Source organism: Mustela lutreola, chromosome 9 (assembly GCF_030435805.1).
Source record: "Mustela lutreola isolate mMusLut2 chromosome 9, mMusLut2.pri, whole genome shotgun sequence".
NCBI lineage: Eukaryota > Metazoa > Chordata > Mammalia > Carnivora > Mustelidae > Mustela > Mustela lutreola.
This window is the reverse complement of record NC_081298.1, coordinates 96,770,373-96,788,397: the sequence shown is the minus strand read 5'-3', so window position 1 is coordinate 96,788,397 and position 18,025 is coordinate 96,770,373. Positions and strand designations below refer to the sequence as shown.

General features: G+C 38.7%; 1 protein-coding gene across 1 annotated transcript in view; it reads left to right on the top strand.

Moving 5' to 3' along the window:
• The first annotated feature begins 8,451 nt into the window (after positions 1-8,451).
• The window catches only part of TACR1 (tachykinin receptor 1), a 170,047-nt gene continuing 160,473 nt past the window's right edge, over positions 8,452-18,025 (top strand). Inside the window, exons 1-2 of the mRNA XM_059188171.1 lie at positions 8,452-8,960; positions 15,596-15,727. The gene's annotated coding sequence lies outside the window, so the exon portion shown is untranslated. The remainder of the gene's footprint in view (positions 8,961-15,595; positions 15,728-18,025) is intronic.

The following is an 18,025-nucleotide window of genomic DNA, read 5'->3' as shown; positions in this document are numbered from 1 at the left end:
TTCCAAATAGGCTGCCACTTCTACCTGGACTGCTCTCCTCAGACCCTTTACAGGTGATTGTCTAATTTTCATCTGAATTCAGCTCCAGAGTCACCTGATTCCCCTTCCTGACCATAGCCAGAGTGAAATGTTACCTTCACACACATCATAAATTCTCTCTGCTTGAAGGTACCAAAACATTTATCTCATCATGTTGTAATCTTAGCTCTTCCCTTAATTTCTTGAGACTCAGTTTCCTGCCCTCAGTTTGCCTGGCTGCTCCTTCTCATTTTTCAGGTCCCAGCTCATCTGTCATTGGCTCTAGAAAGATTTCCTGATCCCTCAGGGCAAGGATAGGGGTTGCTCTGATGGGATTCCATCACACTTGACTTTGCCCCTGTCTGTCCATCTGTAAATACCATCAGTGGAAGAGTCACTTCTGTCTTGTTCATCTCTGTAGCTTCAGCATCTAGGACGGGGGATCATCAATAAATAACTGTTGACTTAATAAACTATAAACTACAAGTTATCACATGGGAGAAGCTGATCTCCAAGATAACTTCAGACTCTAACCTTCTGTTAAGCAGCAACAAAAGCTCTATATTTCTATAGTGACCAAGAGGCATTAGTGATGATTGTTACTTTGGAAACTATTCTGAATGTCACAGTGTCAGCCATTGCTGAGGCAAATGCATATTCCATGAGATTTTGGCCCAAAGTAGGGTTTTCATGAAGCAGAAACTGGTATAAAGAGAATAACTGTGAAGTTAGAAAGAGAAGGGACTCAAAAGTTCCTATGTATTCCTCGTGAGTATGGAGGGTGATGCATCCTCACTAAGAAACCTGCTTGTAGCCCATGGCAGGCCATGTGGTTTTCTGATAACCTAAGTACTAGAAGATTTTCTGTCTCCTAGGTCTGCAGACTTGCAGACCTAGAAAGCCAAAGTTACACTAGTTTCAACTTATCCGCTGTACCTACCCTACCACAGGTGACAGGCAAGCCCACAGGGGCTTTGTGTGCTCAGCCCTTGTTCCTACCACTGCTGACCTGGAGAACTGTAACTGTTCCACTCCACAGGCAGTCTAGACTTCAGTTTCTTTACTCACTTCTCACTTTCCAGAAATTCCCATAGTTTGTGCCTCTTTAGTCTACTTTCCCTCTGACAACACACTCTTCAATAATGGCCAATAGAATTTATTTTATAAACACTGGCAGCATCATCTTTTTTTTTCTATTCCTATATCACTTTTATCTTTCACCAGAGACTTACTTTCTGTGCCCTCCAATTACCACGAGTTTCTTGCCCTTTATCCTCCAGAATACAGTTCTATGCTAGAGTACTTTTATATCTAAAGAGAATATGATGATTAAGACTTGTCAGTCTTTTAAAATTATTCACTAAGAATCACTCTCAAGCCAGAACTCAAACTTTCAAATGGCCAGACAAGATTAATACATTTCTTTCGGGAAGGATTACATGGTTCTTAAAGATTTTTCTACTTCTTTCTATTATTGCCATGGTCTTTCAATTTCTTCTACTTACGAAGAAGCATCTTAATGCAGAAAAACTTTTAAAGTAAAATGTAAGTCTTATGTCAAAAAGGCTGATTTTAGAACTCCTGGAGGCATGTAAATGACGGAATAGAAGGCATCATTGGGGAAGAATGGAAATTACTTCTGTGAAGGCTTATGTGTGTGTCCTGAGAGAAGAGTAGCTGCAAACAAAATGGGATGAACTATTTCACTGAAACACTGTGAGGCACTGAGGTACAAAGAGTCATTCAAAAGGGGCATGGGCAACACCCTAACTTCTACTCATACTGACTTCGATGAGGCCTGTTGGAGTTAGAGACCCTGGAGGCTGGCTGCTCACTGGTGGGCAGCCCAAATAAAAGGATGATGGGAGGCTCATGAAAGAGAGCTAGAGCAGGAGCTAAGAAGAGGCAAGAACTATGTGGTAGCTGACAGGATTTTTTCCCTTTCCACTTCACCCATTTTGCCCAATCTCCCACTTTCTTCCCTTCTGGCAACCATCAGTTTGTTCTCTGTATTTATAGTTCTGATTTTGTTTTTTGTTTATTTATTTGGTTTTCTAAGATTCCACTTATAAAATACTATCATATGGTATTTGTCTTCCTCAGTCTGACTTATTTCATTTAGCATCATACTCTCTAGATCCATCCATATTGTCTCAGATGGAATGATCTCGTCCTTTTAATGGCTGTGTCATATTTTCTCTGTGTGTGTGGTGTGTGTGTGTGTGTGTGTGTGTGTGTATGTGTGTGTGTCTACTACATTTTCCTTATCCATTCATCTATTGATGGACTTAGGTTGTTTCCATGTCTTAGCTATTATAATAATGCTTCAACAAACACAGGAGTGCATACATCTTTTTGAGTTAGTGTTTTCATATTCTCTGGGTAAATACCCAATAGCACAATTATTGGATCATGTGCTATTTCTACTTTTAATGTTTTGAGGAACCTCGAAGCTGTTTTTCACAGTAGCTGTACCAATTTACATTCCCACCAAGAGTGCACAGTATTCCTTTTTTCTACATCCTCACTAATACCTGTTGTTTCTTTTGTTGTTGATTTTAGCCATTCTGACAGGTAAGGTAATATCTCATTGTAGTTTTGATTTGCATTTCCCTGATGGTTAGTAATGGTGAGCAACTTTCCATATGTCTGCTGGCCATCTGCATTTCTTCTTTGGAAAAATGACTGCCCATTTTTAAATCAGATTGGTTGGTATTGAGTTGTATAAGTTCTTCACTTATTTTGGATATTAACCCTTCATTGGATATATCATTTGCAGTGGTATCTTTGCCCATTTGATAGGTTGTCTTTTTGTTTTCTTTTGCTGTACAGAAGCTTTTCATTTTGATGTAGTTCCAATAGTTTATTTTTGCCTTTGTTGTCACTGTACTTGGAGACATATCTAGAAAAATTTTCCTGTGACAGATGTCAAAGAAATTACTGCCTGTGTTCTCTTTTAGAATTTTTATGGTTTCAGTTCTCATATTGTGACCATTCAGGTCACAAAATGGTCTTTAATCCATTTTGAGTTTATTTTTGAGTATAGTGTTAGAAAGTAGTCCAGTTTCATTCTTTTACATATTTCTGTCAGTTTTCCCAGCATCATTTATTGAAAACACTATCTTCCCCCCATTGTATATTCCTGCCTCCTTTGTCATAGTTTAATTGACCATATAAGCATGGGTTTATTTCTGGGGTGTCTATTCTGTTCTATCAATCTATGCATCTATTTTTGTGCCAGTTCCACATTGTTTTGATTATTACAGCTTTGTAGTATAGCTTGAAATCTGGAATTGTGATACCTCCAGCTTTGTTCTTCTTTTTTAAACATTGCTTGGTTATTTCGGTCTTCTTTGGCTCCATACAAATTTTAGTATTATTTGCTCTAGCTTTGTGAAAAATGTTGGCATTCTGAAAAGGGTTACATTCAATCTGTAAATTGCCTTGGGTGATATGGACATTTTAACAATATTTGTTCTTCCAACCCATGAGCATGGAATATTTTTCCACTTATTTATATCATCTTCAATTTCTTTCATTAGTATTTTATAATTTTTAGAATGCAGGTCTTTCACCTCTTTGGTTAGGTTTATTCCTAGGTATTTATTCTTTTCAATATAATTGTAAATGGTATCATTTTCTTAATTTCTCCTTCTGCTACTCCATTTTTAGTGTATAGAAATGTAATGGTTTCTTATATGTTGATTTTATATCCTGTGACATTACTAAATTCATTTATCAGTTCTAGTAGTTTTTTGGTGGTCTTTAGGGTTGTCTATATATAGTATCATGTAATCTGCAAATAGTGAAAGTTCTACTTCTTTACCAATTTGGATGGCTTTTATTTCTTTATGTTAACTAATTGCTATGACTAAACTTCAGTACTATGTTGAATAAAAGTGGTGAGTGGACATCTTTTGTCTTATTCTTGACCTAAGGGAGAATACTCAGTTTTTCCCCATTGAATAGGTGTTAGCTGTGAGTTTTTCAAATATGGCCTTTATTGGGGTGCCTGGGTGGCTCAGTGGGTTAAAGCCTCTGCCTTTGGCTCGGGTCATGGTCCCAGGGTTCTGGGATCGAGCCCCACTTCGGGCTCTCTGCTCAGCAGGTTCCTCTTCTCTCTCTGCCTGCCTCTCTACCTACTTGTGATCTCTGTCAAATAAATAAATAAAATCTTAAAAAATATATATATGGCCTTTATCACATTGAGCTTTGTTCCCTTTAAACCAACTTTGTTCAGAGTTTGTATCACAAATTGATGTTGAATCTTGTCAAATGCTTTTTCTGAATCAATTGAGATGATCATAAGATTTTTGTCCTTCATTTTGTTGATGTGGTTTGATGTGTTCTGTCACTGATTGATTTGTAAAAACTGAACCATCTTTGCAATCCAGGAATAAATCTCACCTGATTGTGGTGAATGATCTTTTTAAGGTATTGTTGGATTAGGTTTGTTAATATCTTATTAAGGATTTTTGCATTGAAGTTCATCAGGAATATTGCCCTCTATTTTGTGTGTGTGTGTGTGTGTGTGTGGTGTTTTTGGTAATAAGGTAACGCTGGCCTCATAGAATGTATTTGGTAGCTTTCCTTCTATTTTTTGGAACAGTTTGAAAAGAATAGGTATTAACTCTTCTTTAAATGTCTGGCAGAGTTCAGTTGTTAACCCATCTGGTCCTACTTTTTTTTCATAGATTTTAAATTACCAATTCAATTTTGGTACTTGTAATCAGTCTGTTAAGATTTTCTATTCCTTCCTGGTTCAGTTTTGGGTGACTGTATGTTCCTCGAAATTTATTCGTTTCTTCTAAGTTGTCCAGTTTGTTGGCATATAATTTTTAATAATATTCTCTTATAATTCCTTGTATTTCTGTGGTGTCAGTTGTTCTTTTTCATTTCTGATTTATTTATTTAGGTCCTTTTTTTCTTGGTGAGTCTGGCTAAAGATTTGTCAATTTTGTTGATCATTTCAAAGAACTGGCTCTTGGTTTCATTGATTTTTTTTGTCTCTGTATCACTTATTTTTACTCTGATCTTTATTTTTTCCTTTCATTTCTTCACCCTGGGCTTGGTTCTTTATTTCATTGTTCCTTTAGATATCAGGTTAGATTGTTTGATTTTTTTTCCTGTTTCTTGAGGTAGGCCTGTGTTGTTATATATTTCCCACTTAGAGCTGCTTTCACTGTATCCCAGAGATTTGGGACTATCATATTTTCTTTTTCTTTTTTTTTTTTTTAAGATTTTATTTATTTATTTGATAGAGAGAGATCACAAGTAGGCAGAGAGGCAGGCAGAGTGAGAGGAGGAAGTAGGCTCCCTGCTGAGCAGCGAGCCCGATGCGGGACTCGATCCCAGGACGCTGAGATCATGACCTGAGCCGAAGGCAGCGGCTTAACCCACTGAGCCACCCAGGCACCCTGGGACTATCATATTTTCATTTTCATTTGTCTCCATGTATTTTTAAATTTTATCTTTGATTGCCTCATCAATCCATTTGTTGTTTAGTATTGTTGTTTAGTCTCCAGATGTTTGTGTTTTTTTTTCCAATTTTCTTTTCTTTTTAGCTACATACTGTTGTGTTCTGCAAAGATATGTGGTAAGATTTCAATTTTCTTAAATTTACTGAGGCTTATTTTATGGCCTAATATCTGATCTATACTGGAGAATATTCCATGTTCACTTGAAAAGAATGTTTATTCTGTTGTTTTTGGATGGAATTTTCTGTATATATTCGTAATGTCCATCTGGTCCAATATATCATTCAAAGACAGTGTTTTCTTTGTTCTTATTTTCTTTTTCCATAGGTTTATTTTCTTCGTGTTCTACAAACATGATACATTGACCACTGCCCATTGGACCAAGAACATTGCTATAACACAGAATACAATCTGAGTTGCTAAGGCTTGCTAAGAATCTTCAGTTTGGTTGGTTCTGTTGTATGTCAAACCGGGATCCTAAGCTTTACCTAAGGGAGTACAACTGCTTATGAGATGGACTGATGAAAGAACCCCACCCAATTGCAGTGTTCAATATTAGATGGTGACTAAGTAACCCAATCATATCTTCCTTTGAGATATTTTGAATGCAAGGCACACAACAGAAAAAGAGGTAGCAGAGGGAATCAAAGGTTAAAAAAAAAAAAAAAAAAGGGCACCTGGGTGGCTCAGTGGGTTAACCCCTGCCTTCTGCCCAGGTCTGGTCTCAGGGCCCTGGGATCGAGCCCCGAATTGGGCTCTCTACTCAGCAGGGAGCCTGCTTCCCCCCTCTCTCTCTGCCTGCCTCTCTGCCTATGTGTGATCTCTCTCTCTCTGTCAAATAAATAAATAAAATCTTAAAAAAAAAAAAAAAACCCTAAGTCCAAAAATTGCAATAGCATCATTTTCAGGCAAGAGATCAAGGCCACAGTCCACTAAGAGGAAGTAGATACTGTAGTTCTGGAAATGCTCTTGAACCATGAATTGTACAATGGATGCTCTGAGTTCCAGAGGCCTGATCACATCACTATTTTTACTGTTCCTTACTTATCATACATTCTTAGCTTCAGTTTTTTTTTTCTTTTTCTTTTTCTTAGCTTTGTTTTTATAAATAAAGGTTTCCCTGCAATTGGAGAGTACATACAGACAGAAGTTTCTTGGAATTAAAAAGTAAAACTCAAAAGAACACACTTCTAATATAATACCTAAGAAAGCTTTGTCATATTAAAATATAGCAGTAAGTGTACAAGACAATAAAATAATATATTCCTTTTTATGCAAAGCAATAGTTTAACTTTTTAAAAACATAATTTCAAACTTAAAAGAAAAATTGCAAGAATAGTACAAAGAGCCCCATAGACCCTTTTTCTAGATTCCACCATTATTAACATTTTACCACAATTGCCTTATTCTTGCTTTAATTGAATATATATGCATACATATTTTTTCTGAACCACCCGAGAGCAAGTTGCCTGTATCACTCCCTATTTCTCCTTAATATTCACTATGTATTTCTTAAGCAGCATATTATCTCACATAACCACAATGCAGTTACTGTATTTGTGAAATTTAAGATTGATAAAATATTATCACCTAATGCACAGTCAATATCCCAATTGCACCATGTATCCCAGTAATGCCCTTTAGAGCAACATTTTCTGCTTCAGTATCTGATCCAAAATCACACATTTTATTTCATTGTCATGCGTTTTAGGGCTCCTGATCTGTAACAGTTCCTCAGTCCTTTTGTTTTATGATATGAACATTTTAGGATTACATAACATTTCTTTACTAGAATATCCTCAGTTTTAGCTTGTTTGATGTTTTTTCATGATTAAATTCATGAATTTTTGCGTTTTTGGAAGGAATACTACATAAATGATAATTTGTCCTTAATGCATCACATAAGGGGCATGTGATGTGAGTTTGAAAATCATCACTTCCAGATTGCTGATACATTCTTCTGCATCCTCTAATCTAATGTTGATTCCCTCTGGCATGTTTCTTTCTTTCAATTATTGTATTCTTCAACTTTGCTTGGTTCTTTTTAGTATTTTCTATCTCTTTATTGAAGGTCTCACTGGGTTCTTCCATTCATTTCTCCAATCCTGTGAACATATTTACAATCATTACTTTAAATTACTTATCAGGCATACTGCTTATTTCTGCTTCATTTAGTCCTTTTTGAGGTTTTTTCTTGTTCTTTCTTTTGGAGCATCATCTTCTGTCTATCCATTTTGCTTGACTTTCTGTGTTTGTTCCTATGGATTAGGTGAAATGGCTACTTCTGAAGGTGAAGATGTGGTCTTGTGTATGCTGTTCCCTGTGCAGACTGTGTGTGCTTGGTGACTTTTGCTAATTGGTTGGAACTGTAGTTATATATGCTAGTTACTCTTTTAAACAATGGTATTTTACAGAAAGAATAAAGAAAACAACAACAACAACAATAATAATAATAATAATAATAAAAGTGAATTAAGTAAAGGAAAAGAAAAAAAGAACAAAACCAAAAATAAAAAGAAAAAAAACTAAAGAATACAAAAATTTTAAACAGTTAAAAACAAAAAAACAAAACAAAAAAATCCCACAAAACCCTGGCATGATTTCTGTGCCTCAGTACCACAGGGCCTGGGATATGAGCCTGTGCACCTTGAGCTCATTGAGATCACAAGCTCACCATGAGCCACAACCCACTCTGGTCTAGGTCTTATAGGTTTGTTTGTGTTTTACTTGTCTTCTGTAAACTTTGAATTTTTTTTTAGTTAGTTTTTTATTTAAATTCAATTATTTATTATTATTATTATTTGTTCAGGGGAAGGGGAGAGAAAGGCCCCGCAATTCCTTGGCTCTTTTAAACTGTGCCTTTTTTTGTCCCAGCACAAATGGGTCTGGTGTGCGCTTCAGAACCCTGGGCTTACTGAGGTCACAAGCTCCCTGTGACCCCCCCCAGACCTGCCAGTAATGGCAGCAGGACCCACAAATTATGGCATCTGAACTGGCCCCTTAGGATCGAGACCCTGTTCTGGTCTGTGATTTTGGTGGTAGAGAGTGGGGAGTGTTCCCACAGTTCTCAGCCGTTTCAAACCGAAGCTTTTTTTCCGTGTCCCAGCCAGGCTAGGGCTGGTGTAGGCCGCAGACCGTGGGCCTGCTGAGGCGACGAGCTTTCTGTGATGAGCTGACCTGCCAGTTACGGTATCAGGACACACTACTTGCGGCGCGGGATCCCGCCCCCTGTGGCAGCCAGACCTACTAGGGTCTGGACCTTCGAGGGGGTGAGGAGCATCCCCACAGTTCCTCGGCCCTTTTAGACCACGGCTTTTTTTTTTTTTTTTTTTTTTTTTTTTCTGTGCACCAGCGCGCCTTGGCTGGTACGCACTGGCCGACCCTGGGCGGACGAGGCAGCAAGCTCCCTGGGACGACCCGACGTGCCTGTCATGGCGTCCACCGTGCTCCGCTCCAGACTTTAAGGTAGGGTTGGGAACACAAACCGCGGCGTCCTCCCACCCCTCTGACCTGGAGAGCTTTCTCAGAGCTCTGCCCAGAGTTCTAGCGTTGTCTCTTTTACATATTAGTTGCTCTTAAAAACCGCGGCTTTTTTCCCCCCCAGCGCGCAAGGCCCCACGGCTCTGTGAGGGGCTCCTCAGCACTACCCCTCCCCAGGGCCGCTCCCTCTCCCAGCGTCCCTTTCTTACCATGTCTCCCTCTCTCTTGCTGTTGTCTCCCCGTTCTGGCTTTGGTTGTTCAACCATCAATTCTTTTTAGGAGGAACTGGTCTATTAATAGGTATCATTGGTGTATTCTGTGGAGGAGGTGAGTTCAGAGTCTTCCTGTGTGGCCGCCATCTTGAACTGCAGTCCAGCAGCTTTTGTTAATACGCCCCCATGAAAGAGTCTCTGGAAATTTCTAGAAATAATTGGAAGAGTGTTTGGAGGGGCCTGTGGTTCTTTTAATAATGGATTCTTTTAATAATGGGTGGGGCCAAGAACCACGGCCACTAGGTTTATTGGAGTCAATGCAACCCCACATTTAAATAGAGCCTCTGTAAACAGAGGTTATATTTTGGAGGATCTAGCCCAAGGTTATTGATGAATTCTGAAATAATGTCCATCAGTATAATATAATAGTCATTACCCAGAAAACAGAAAACTGTCAGGAGAGTATCTGCATCATGACTACCCAACTATTGGGAGAGTTATGCCTGAAAATATGTGCCAATTCCCAACAGTTAGGCCAATCCTACCTGAGAAAGAGAACAGTTTGTTGAAGTTAGTTAATCTCATGGGCACAAACACTATTTATGGCTTAGACCAAACACTTTATGGCTAAGTATAGCCAGCACAGAGTGAGAAATTCACAAATTTGCATGAATTCCTTTAGGCGTGAGAAGTGTCAAATGAAGAGAGGTCCTAGAAACTATGGGTAAATCAGCATAAAACCAATTTGTTACACGTGTGTGTGTGTGTGTGTGTATGTGTGTGTGTTTATTTATTTATTTAAGTGGAGTATACATATATATGTTTTAGTGGAGTCTTTCCTGTGAAAGCTCATGATAGCAATTAAGTTTGGATTGATCCAAATCTCCTGTCCAGCTCTATTTCTCTGGGCAGAATCTCTTGGAATGAACCTTTGTGACAGGCAAAAGGAGTAGCAGTCAAGATTCAAGGAAGAAGCAAATAGTACCCCAAAAATTCATGCTTGGGACTCTGCATTGCCTAGTTCATGAAGAAGGAGATTTTAAAATTGTGTCTTCAATTGTGGCTACTGAAATGGCATCCTAGTGGCAGGTCCCAGAGGAAGGGAAAAAAAAAGAAAAATTCTAGAAAGTCAGTGTTTTCTGTACCAGAGGTCATACATAACCTCAAGATTAATGGAGCCTCCTTTGTTGTGACTATTAAGACAACTCATGGGTGTTTAACATTGTACCAAAATGCAGGCAAAACCACCTACCAACTGGAGATATACCAAAAGCGATAATCACAAAAAACAGCAAAGAAAGGCCGGTAATTGGGAGACTGGTCAAAGCAGGCCTATTTGGAACCTGTGACAACAGAGGCCAAACAGTGACTTGCGATTGTGGACACTCAGATTGTATTAAAGTCTCGAGGCCTTTTTAAGATGCTGTCAGTGTTAATTAGAATGAGCAAAGGAGCAGAAGGGAAAGCCTAAAGGCACAGAAGCTCTGCTTCAGGCTGTAGTGGTAGAAATTGAAGTGAATATGGCCCAGCAATTTGAGGTCATGTTGAGGTTTTTAATCCTTTTAGGTGATAAGAGTGACAAGGCCCCACCCCTATTAGCAGGAGCAGGGAGGAGGATGGGCACAACTAATCTGCTCTTGACAGTCAGGATAAATACCCTCTGATTGAAAAAGAATTGGAGGGTATTTCAGAAAAGTAACATAAGTAGGTTTCTTTTTTTAAAATTTATTTATTTGACAGAGAGATCACAAGCAGACGGAAAGGCAGGCAGAGAGAGAGGAGGGAAGCAGGCTCCCTGCTGAGCAGAGAGCCCGATGTGGGACTCTATTCCAGGACCCTGGGATCATGACCTGAGCTGAAGGCAAAGATTTTAACCTTCTGAGCCACCCAGGTGCCCCCATAAGTAGGTTTCTTTCAAAAAAACTTGTCGACATTGGGGGAAAAAATACATAAAAGAACCTTAAACATAAATCAGTAGTAATTAAATAATTACAAGTGAAGACTCACATAACTGCGACCCAAGACAAGAAATACAACATTGCCAGGACTCAGAAGTCTCCTATAGGTTTCTTTCCATAGCCTCCGAAAATAACTACTCGTAGCAAATTTTTTGGTAAAATTCCTTCCTTTTTATTTACTTTATAGTACTACCACTTAAGTGTGCATCCTTAAAATCATAATTCACTTGTTTTTTGTTTTTGAAATTTATACAGAAGTTTATTATATCTAGTTTTCTGTGTCTTGCTTTCTTTCCATTAAATATTATGTTGAGATTCTTTCATGTTTTTGTGTGTGATTTCATCATTCCTTTCATTCACTGTATTTTATTCCATTGCATGCCCATAGCACAATCTGTCTATATGTCCTACTATTGTACATTTATGCAGTTATAGTTTGGAACAACTGTAAACAATGTTACTATTAACATTCTTATATGTATACAAGAATGGTACTCATCTGCTTGACTTTATCCAAGGTAGAGTTTGCATGGTTAGTATATGTATTAATATGGGCTTTCCAGAGAAATAGAACCAATAGGATATTTATACACATATATAAATCAATATATATAGATAGACTATCTTTCATCTATCTATTGAAAGATTTTAAAGGACTGGCTCACATGATCATGGAGGCTGACAAGTCCAAAATCTGCAAGGCGTTCCCCTAGACTAAAGACTGAGTTAATAAGCAGATGTTTCATTCAAGTCCAAAAGCCATTAGCTGCAGAATTCCCTCTTACTTGGGGGAGATCTTGAGGGAGATGTCTTTTAGTCCACTTAGGCCTTTCACTGACTGGATGAGGCCTACCCACATTATAGAAGTCAATCTGCTTTACTCAAAGCCCCTGATTTAAATGGAAATCTCTTCCAAAAACGGCTTCACAGAAACATCCACAGTAATGTTTGACCACATATCTGGGTACCATGGCCCAGCCAAATTGGCACATAAAATTAACCATCACAGTATATATTTAACTTTTGTAGGTAATACTAAGCTGTTTTCCGAAGTGGCTCTTCTAACACAGGGCTATTAGTGAGCATTCAGCTTCTTGTTAGGAGAGAGTTGATATTGAAGGGCAGCCTGGTTGGTTTTTTTTCTCTCCAGCAGCCCCCAACCCAAGAAAAAATAAAATACAAAAGAAACAAAAGCTAGATTGAAAGAAGGCTTTGCCTCCTCTTGATGCTCAAGTGGGCTAATGTAATTTTCAAGTCTTTCAGCAGTCAACATCAGACCAGGTTTCCACTATGAAACATGACAGGCTGGGGTATCTGTGTCTGAGTGCTGGGGCTTCTGCCTCTGTTCCCCATCAGTGAATGATGCCATAGTCCGATCAGAATCCTGTGTTTTATCCCGGACTTCTCCTCCTGTTTATAGCTAATTAACCAACAACCCCTGTTGACTCCACCTCCTATGACTCTCTCAAATGTATCTGTGTGACACATCCTGTCTGAGACTACTCAACTTCAGGTAATCTCTTGCCTGGACTGCTGCAAGAATGTCTTAAGTGGACCACATCTCAGGTCTTACCCACTCCAATTCATTCTGGACTTTGATTTTCTAATAAGTATCTCTGAAATTATCACTCCCTTCCTTACAATCACTTTGTCATGGAACCAAGTCCTTCCCCTTAATATGGTTTACAAGGCTTCCAGTGATGGCAGCCCCAAACTGGTTCTTCTTTACTCCCTTCTGCCTCCTTCATCCCATATTGCCCTCACAAAAGTTCAACCACAGGACATTTCTGTCAATTCCCCAAATGATTCATTCTTTCTAGCCTCCAGGCTTTCACACGATCTCCTCTGCTTAGAATACTCCACATGTCCCACCCCACTCATCTGGATCTGATTTGACTCCTTCCAATCCTTCAAGTTCTCAGCAAAGCAGAGACAAAACTCAGTGATCATCAAGTCCAATTTCATGTTCCCTCTTCTGGGGCACATAGGGAATTACACTTCTCAGCCCTAGTGATCAACAGATGACGCCATATTACCAGCTTTTACCAATGAAATATTATCAGAAGTGATATGTGCCATGTCCAGCATGAGGCATTTGAAGCTTCTTCCTGGTTCTCGTGTCTCTTGGCTTCTCTCCTGGCAAACTCAGAGCCGCAATTTGAGAAGGCAGAGCCATAAGTTGAAGAATCAGGATCTCTGAGTGGCCAGAAGGGAGAGAGTCCCCCAAGTTTACAGCAGGCTTTGTGAAGAAAAAACCAGAAGGTATTTTGTTAACCCACTAGGTTCTGAAAATGTTGCCATAACATGGTCTATGGCATCCTCTGGGTAATACAGAAAGTGGTATTAGGAGTTGGGTACTACCACAGAAAAAACCTACTATATATCACATTGACTTAGCAGATGGGTGGCAAAGGTATGAAAGTCAACATTCAAGGCTAGGAAATTTAATTCATGTTATAAAAAGGAAAAAAAAAACTTAGTAAATTTTTTTTCCCTGTGACTAATGGAGTTTTGGTTCTCCTGGGAAACACTGAAAGGAAGAAGCTTAGTAATGTGTGCTGTAAATTATTTGGCTATGTTTGGCAAGGAATTACAAGAGGAGGTGAAATCAGGAAGGAATTAAACAGAAATGAAAGGGAATAAATAGATAGTTCAAAAATTCATGACTTAGAAGAACTGGAAAATCCAATTTCTTTTACACCCCAAACAGGAATAGATGATGTTAAGAAAGTCTTTGAATAGCAAAGGCCCATCACAATTCAGTCTTGTCAGAGAGCAGATTAACTGTGAAGCCTTTCCACAGAAGTTCAAAAGAGTCTCCATTAAGAGAGTTTGGGGAATAATAAAGCAAAGAAAAAAGCAGATATGTCTTGTAAAGAACTGTGGGTATAGGTACAGACATAAGGACCTGATTAGAATCAAATAGGTATGTTTTTGAAAGAGCTGAACTGTCCAAGAAACTAACAATTGAGGGGGGAAAAAAAGAAATTGTGATTTTTCAAGACATAAAAGGACACTTGAGTGCCCATCTCAAGAGTGACAACTGTGCAGTACTCAGGGAGGGTATACTCCTCAATGCTCAATTCAATTGTAGCCACAAAGGAAGACAGAAAACAGAGAAAGACCTAAGAAGGCAGGGACTAGGAGCCACAGGGCACAGGGAACCTGGGAATAGGATCAGGGCCTCCCCAAGGACTCCTCATCCTCAGGTCAGGTTTCCTAGCATTGCCACTATTGACTTTTGGGTCAGGTAGGTTTTTGTTGTGGATGACTGTCCTATGCATTTTAGGATGTTAACAGCCTCCCTGACTTCTACCCACTAAATGACGGTTATCTCTTCCCCAGTTGTGACAACCAAAAACGTCTTCAAACATTGCCATGTGTCCTCTGCTGCAAAATTGCTCCTGGTTGGAACCACTGCCCTAAGTTGAGGGAACTCCATAAGGTCTGCCAAGCAGGATTTCATAGTTGCCATGGACTAGTGATGGCTGTGTTTTTCTCATTCTACTCCTTTCCAAATGAGAGAGTTGTCACTGTGGTTCCTCCTATCCTATTTTATGATTATATGTTGGGTGTAGGGTGGAAACACAGATATTCATCTCTTTTTAGTTCATGTGTCTCTAGACCAATGAAGTCCACATTCATACCTGATTTATCCAGAGATCCTGGACTCTTGGATTTGATGCTCTAAGTGGATGAGATACTGAATTAACTCCCTTGGGGAGTACATTCTGTGTGTGGGAGGAAGAATACAATGAATATATGATGACCAGAAGGATCAGTTCTGGCAGAGATAATACTATGCATTCAGAAATTCTGTCTCACATTTCTCCTTTTGGGCATGATAACTACCTTTCTCAACCTCCTTACTTGGTGCAGCTATGTGAATAGTTTTGACCTAGGAAATTCTTCTTACAAAAGCAAGAAATAAAATTTTATTGGGTTAATCCACTTGGGTATGAGGGTTGTTTATTACTGTAGCATGGCCTAGCTATCTCAGATGTCATTCCCCTTGTGACACCTGCTCTGACTTGCCAGCTCTGGGCCAGGTCCCCTTTTTATATGCTCCCTGCTTCCTCTAATGTCACACTTATCATGCTGTATTGCCTTTGCCTATCTGTCTCCCTTGTTGATGACAGGGATCATACTTATTTACCATATACATTGTAGAGTCTGATACTCAAATATTTACTGAGTGAACCAAGAATGATTACCAATCTTAGGTGAGGTTGAAATTCAATGAACAGATTATACAGCCAACTGTTATATATGTTCATATTCCATGTAAATAGTAGGAGAGAAAAAGCCTTTATTAGAGCAAACACTAATGCTTTTAAAGGTTGTGGCAGATGAGGTATTTCATTATGTTCTTCATTGATCACATTAGTCTTCATATCATATCATGGAGGCAAGCGAGAAATAAAACAACTCTCAAATTGCTTTGTTCTAGAAAATTCCATGATCTGAATTCAGACAGATTTAACTTTGATGACCTTTCAGTTCCTGAGATGTGAAGGAGAAATGAAAACAAAGTGCTTGGAGCAGTAGCAAGACAATTTTCTCTGCAAGAATGTGATACAAGGTATGTTCAAGTCAACCTGCACACCATAAAACTAAATGACTTGAGCATTCAAGGGAAGATCTATTGACAGTTAATGATCTGAGGAACCATATTAAAGAACTGGTATTTAACTGGATCATTACCAAAACCCACAGACCATGTGCTTTCTCAATTGCAGTTGTGAGAAAAAAGAAACATTTGGTTATGTATGGAATACCATATTCTTAATTATGTGATTAATGTTGATGATTACACAGCACCCTGTAGTACAAGATGTACTAGATTATTTGATAAGGAGCACGCAGTTCACTGTGGTACTATTTTTGGAGTAGATATACCAGATGCAGATGGGTCTTGAAGATAAGGAAAAAATAGCCTTCATTCATAAAGCTTTTATCCATTTAGGAAGGTGTCTGAAGAGTTCAAGAGTCCCTCTCAGTTTTAACGCTTAATGAAGATGGTGATAGATTAAAGAAAAACGGCTTGAAGACAAATAAAAGGACATTAGACAAGCAAACGTCCCAAATCACCTGGTTGAAATCTCTTTGAAATTATCATTGACCAATGCCAGTTTTATCTAGACTTTATGAAATATAGTAAGTATATAGTAGTCCAGATGAGAGTGGGAATTGGTCCAGGAAAGATTTCTCCTATTACCCCTGTCCATGTCACAACTACGATTGATAGTTAAAGGCCTCTGTAAAATTCTATGGGAGAATTAAAGAACTTCATAGAATTTCTACCCTAAGAAAATTTGTGAGGCAATATTTCAATAATATAAAGTTCTTTTCATTTTTTTATTTTAATTTAATTTAATTTAATTTTTTAATTTAAATTTTACTTAGTTAATATCTTGTGTAATATTGGTTTCTGAAGTAGATTCAGTGATTCATCACTTACATACAATATGCAGTGCTCATCACAAAAAGAACAAACAACCCTCAGTTTGTTCTCTATAGTTAAGAGTCTCCTATGGTTTATTTTCCTCTCTCCCTTCTCTCCTTCCCATATGTTCATCTGTTTCTTTCTTAAATTCCATGTATGAGTGAGATCATACGATATTCATTTTACTCTGACTTATTTCACTTAGCGTAATATACTCTAGCTCCACCCATCATTGTAAATGCAAGATTTCATTCTTTTTAATGACTGAATAATATTTCATTTTACACACACACACACACACCCACGCACACACACACCCACGCACACACACACCCTTTTCTTTATCCATTCATCAGTTGAGGGACATCTGGGCTCTTTCCTTAATTTGGCTATTGTTGATAATGCAACTATAAACATTGGGGTGCGTATGTTCCTTCAAATCAGTATTTTTGTATCCTGTGGGTAAATAGCTATGAGAGCAATTGCTGGATAGCAGGGTAGTTCTATTTTTAACTTTCTGAGGAACCTCCATACTGTTTTACACAGTGGCTGCACCAGTTTGCATTCCCACCAACAGTGCAAGAGGGCTCCCCTTTCCCTGCATCCTCACCAACACTTCTGAGTGGTTAATTTTAGCCATTCTGAAAGGTGTGAGTTGGGATCTCATCATGGTTTTGATTTGTGTCTCGCTGATGATGGGTAATGTTGAGCATCTTCTCATGTGTCTTTTAGCCATCTGGATGTCTTCCTTGGAAAAATGTCTATTTATGCCTTCTGTCCATTTCTTAACTGGATTATGTGTTTTCTGGAGGGGGGGTGTTGAGTTTGATAAGCTCTTTATAGATTTTAGGGACTAACCCACATAATTCCTTTTATATCTGACACAGATAACAGGTCCAAGTGGATCAGTAGTTAGGAAATGAAGTCAGAAATGTTTTCCCTTTTTGGAGACTGGTAGGAAAAGGAATCTGAGGGCTTTTCATGCTTTGCTGACCTGCTTAGTTCAGGCTCCCGTGAAGGCATTAGCTGATTCTCACAAACCTCTCCTTTTTATATTTTTAAACTATTGCCAGTAACACCATATAAGGAAGATGAAAGGAGTAAATGCCAATGGTTTTGCGGGCAGGCATCTGTCAGTGTGATTTGACACCTTGTCTATAGGATAGAATTTTGGCTGTAAAGTGGGGGATCAATTCTATTCATAGATATACACTGACAAAATACTCCTTACCTATGTGCTTACTAGTGACAGCTTGTCATCTCAGACAGGCAGGTAGAAACCAAGAGTCATCAGTGTGGGAGCAGATCAGGACCCTAAAACTTTAAGCTTCTTTGGGCTCCTCTCCTGTGAGACAGGAGGACTGGCAGTAAATCAGGGCAGTTATTCATTTGGTATGCACTATTAAGGCTAATAAAACTGGTGGTAGGAGGGAG